At 38.5% G+C, this 4,666-nt stretch overlaps 1 non-coding gene across 1 annotated transcript; it reads right to left on the bottom strand.

The window, feature by feature from the left end:
* Positions 1 to 3,073: 3,073 nt before the first annotated feature.
* On the bottom strand, positions 3,074 to 3,176 carry LOC115943865 (U6 spliceosomal RNA). Its single transcript, XR_004078444.1, has one exon. It is a non-coding gene; the product is annotated as a U6 spliceosomal RNA (small nuclear RNA).
* Between the last annotated feature and the right edge of the window lie 1,490 nt (positions 3,177 to 4,666).

Here is a 4,666-nt window from a genome sequence, read left to right as displayed (position 1 = left end):
CCAAGCCATTGGGTTGTAGTATGACTTTAACAAGAAAATGAATCCTTTCAAATAGAAAAGAATGGGACACTATATTTCATGGATTTTCCATGTCCAAGAGAAATAAGATATATGCTACATATGTGAATCACATGTGTAATGTTCAATTTTCTAACAGCCACATTAAAAATACGTGAAAGGTAACAAGTAAAATTAATTTTAATAAAATAGTTTATTTAACCCTATATAACCAAAATGTCATCATCTTGACATGTAAACAACATAAAAAGTATTGAGATATTATAGATTCTTTTTTATGCTAAATCTTTAAAATTGATGTGTATTTTATCATTTTGGAATAGCCACATTTCAAGTGATTAATGCCACATGTGGCAAGTGGCTATGACATTGGACTGCAAAGGTCTTGGAGACACCTAGGTTTTTATTGCCTGTCTTCTAATTAACTTACTTAGAACTCTCCCGTTGTTTTACTCCTAAGCTAGAATAATGGTTAAAGTATATGTGTTTGTTGCATACAACATTCTGTAGGCAACATGATCCTATCTTTTCCCCCTCTGTAGCCAGTCTGAACCAGCCTTGTCAATTTTTAGTGGTGGTTCCCTTAGGGGGCTCTACGGTTACCTCAGAGTAGTTCATCTGTCAAAACCACTGTTTAGGTCCCCGTCCAAGACCTGGACTTTGGATAAGACTCATCTATCAGTCAGCAGACCACACCGAGCCTTTGGAAAGGAAGTGAAAATAACCAATTCCATGACACGGACCTACTTTCCTTCTGAAGCACAGAGCTCTTTTCATGAATTTGTTACTAATTCCTGTAAATAAACTATCTTCCTATGGCTATGGTCAATGACTGGTCAGGTCCGAAGAAGAAAGAAAATGTTTTTCAGCTTCATCAAGTCCTATACTGAGTCATCATCCTCTCAACCGCCCACATAAGAGAGGCCTTTCCCTCAGAAAGTGAGTTAGTCCCCTGAGAACCGCTAACCTTGTGAGGTGACCTCAACCAGAGACTTGGGCACATACTAGGCAGTAGCTCACAAACGGATGAATAAATGGAGCTGGATACCTTATTTTGGGGAATTTGGATTACCTGTTAAAATAATATGTAAAGACTTCATTACTTCAATATTGGTTTATTTAAAACAAGATGTAATTCAAGGTTATTTCTATGCTGTTCTTTAATTTAAAAAGAAAAGAATAAACCAAAACTTAGCTAATTCAAAATCTATTGTTTTGATTCCTTGGGTTTCAAATTAGGGAGATTTCACTGTAAATGGCAAACACTGATCTTAGTCACTGGCTATCTTTCATAGTTCTAGAAAAGCTGCTTCCCTGTCTGATTCCAATTTGCCTTTAATCCACTATCTATACTAACCTCATACAACTTGCACAACTCCTTACCCTTTCTTCATTTTGTGAAAATTTAATATTTATAGACTGTAATTTTAGGCTCTATTATCTTAACAGCCAGAAATAGCATTTAGCTCAATCATCCCTTGCTCAGAAGGAGGCTTTATGTAAATTCCTTCTAAATTTTTTGGATATTTAAGCAATTCTTATATCCCACGCCTGTCCTTGATTCAGAGGTCTGTGTTCGTTCCCTAGGGCTACAAACATTTTAAATTTCTGTAGAAACTGACTTTACTCTGGAGGGCCTCACGGATACAGAAGGCTTGATTTTCACTCAAAGACAAGGCTTCCTTTACCTGGGCTCAGGTGGAGACCCCAAATTCTTGCGAACATCATTTTTCTTCCTCCCCCTGACCTCTTGTGGCTGATGTGGCCCTCCTTATTGTTTCTGTTAATAATTTTATCTCCAGTCACTTACTTATATGCACACTGTCATGGCAACCCCAGTGTTAGTCCTATCAGCCTACCACCCAAGGCAACTCCTTGTGCAGAAATGATCTACAACGCCCGAGGGAAAACATCTTGCGGCAAAAGTGACTGCAAGCCCAGCCCTCCAGTCGTGGTGCTCCAAGCTGCTGCCTGCTTACCCTCAGCAATGGATCCATCCATCATCCCAGAGTGCCTGATCGTACATGTGAGCCCAGCTAAAGAAATAACAGTTTTGTCTATAAGTTTTTTCAACATGTGTGAATGAAAGGAGCATTAGCTTAGCAGTGACTCCTTGTGACATGGTGGAGGGGAGGGGGGTGACTCTCAGATTGCCAGTTTTGCTAGTATCATTCCAGGCCCATACTGATGTGATAAGACTTTGTGGGCTTTTTATCTTTTTGTGATATAAGTGGAATAATGGCAATGTATTAAGATTTGAAGTTGCTTCCTAGGAATGTAGTTGAAATTAGAATTGCATTATAATTTGTGATTAGTGACCAAGCAAGAAACATCACCCTGAAAAAGAAAGCATACTATGCTTCCATGCTGTTCTTTTTAGTTCTCTGTTTTGGAATACTTTCTTCCTCTGCAGATAGTTAGTTCAGCTGGCTAACAAGGCCAAGTGAGCAGTTTATAGGTACAGCTCACAAAGTGTGCTCTCAGTCACTGGCAGGACCCAGGGAGAAAGTGTGGCTAGGTGTGGATTGGGGCAAAATCATCACGGCTGTTCGGAAGAATGACACAGATGTGTGCTTGTGCAAATGGCAGGTCAGTGGCATCCTAGTTATGAAGGAAGGAATGTGCGTTGTATTCAAAATGACTGGCTTTGTTCTAGTTATTTGATTTTAAGCTGATTACTCAATCTTTCTGGGCCTCACTTCATCAAAGACGTGACTTAACCATTGTAAAGCACTTATGTCACAGACTTATTGTAAACAACAAAAAAAGATGAAACATGTGCACTATTATAAAACACATTAAGAGATATATATAGGCTAATGTTAAGAGAGCAAATTCCAGAGAGAGCCTGTCTTGCTCAAATCCCAGCTGCATTTCCTCAAAGGTCCCTTCATCTGCAAGTCAGGGTAATGAAGGCACCTACCTCATAGGGTTTTTAAAAGAGTAAATGAAATGATATATGTAAAGAGTTTATAGTCCCACTTGTCACATTGTAAAAATCTCATTTTAAAAACTCAATGAATGTTAGCTTCTTTAGCTGTGATTAAAGCTTTTAAAAAATATAGAATGCTTCACAGATTAGCATGTCATCTTTGTCCAGGGGTCAAGCTCATATTGTCTGCATTGCTCTAATTTTAGTATATGTGCCACTGAAGCAAGCATTCTTTGAACCGTCCAACACCCTGATTTGGAGATCCTGAAGAATTGTTTGAGTAGACCATAGGAAAAAAAAATCAAACCAATGATAACAACATCATATGCAATAGCAATAAATAATTCCACTGATAATCAAGCCACACTTTTGGCGGTGGTGATGAGAGAACCAATTCGCATGGTTGCTTTTCAGGTTTATTTTAGATGTACATACAACAAGTACTGTGGATTCCTTTTTAAAGCCAAGTGGTTCTGTTGGAAGAAAAAAAATAGGTATCTTGATGGTCTAGTGTTGGCTATATGTTTTCTTAATGTGAAATGAATGTTTGAGCTTATTATACTAATATGAGTCTGCCATGCCCTAAAATTTATTGCTCCAAATCAGTGATGTTTGTGTTGTTACTAGTGTGGTTGCTGCTCAATACTGAAATGCATTCATTAGCTCCAAATGACAGAAATTGCACTACACTACAGTTTAATTTTTAAATTTTTTTAAATTTTTTATTGTCAGCCTGCCTGTTGTTCCTTTGGATCAGAATAATGAGATAATAGTTCCGTGAGGAGTCAAAGATTTCACAGCACTGGGGTAATCTTCCTGTAAGCATGCCATGGTTTTTGCTCATTTTCAATTTGGTTATATTCGCAGTGTTGTGAAGACATCATGTATTTTTCTAGTGTAATAGGGATATGTTTAGACAGTTTATATCAATAAAATGATCTAATTGTAATGTTAGAATTTATCAAATTTATTCAAAACCTATCATCACAATGAACTGTCTACTCTTTTAACTGTTATACTTTTTGAATGTATTTTTTCTACTTTTTTTTAATCCAAAAAGCTGAGTTCCAGCTGTAGAATTGCATTGTTATAAAAATGAAGAGAGGCTGTGGTCGTAACTAGTCATTGGCATTTGCATATTATTCAGAGTCTGTTCTTTATCTACCGGACAAATATGTCTCATTAACATGCATTAATGCCTGATTCCCCTTCTGTTAAAGAAATGATACAGGTCTGTAGCATTCTTCACCCTCCATAAGAAAAATAAGCTTATCTGTAAGAGGAAGTAAAGGCAATTATTTGGATAACATAAGCCCATCTTTCTCAAATTTTCTTGTCTAAAGTAGTAGTTCTCAGTTGGAGGCGGGTTTGTTCCCATAAATCACTTGGCAATGTTTGGAGACACCAGTGACTGTCAAGATTGGGGTAAAGGGGGTGTTACTGGCATCCAGTAGGTGGATGCCACAAAAGTGGCCAAGCATCCCACAATGCACAGGACAGCCTCCACAACAAAGAATTACCGTGATCTGGGGTGCCTGGGTGGCTCAGGCGTTAAGCGTCTGCCTTCGGCTCAGGTCATGATCCCAGGGTCCTGGGATCGAGCCCCACATCGGGCTCCCTGCTCAGCAGGAGGCCTGCTTCTCCCTCTCCCACTCCCCCTGCTTGTGTTCCCTCTCTCGGTGTGTTTCTCTCTGTCAAATAAATAAATAAAATCTT

The sequence above is a fragment of the Leptonychotes weddellii genome, chromosome 3 (genome assembly GCF_054177405.1).
Source record: "Leptonychotes weddellii isolate Sample4059 chromosome 3, ASM5417740v2, whole genome shotgun sequence".
In the NCBI taxonomy this organism is placed as follows: Eukaryota; Metazoa; Chordata; class Mammalia; order Carnivora; family Phocidae; genus Leptonychotes; species Leptonychotes weddellii.
The sequence above is the reverse complement of the archived record's forward strand: the minus strand, read 5'-3'. Positions and strand labels throughout refer to the sequence as shown.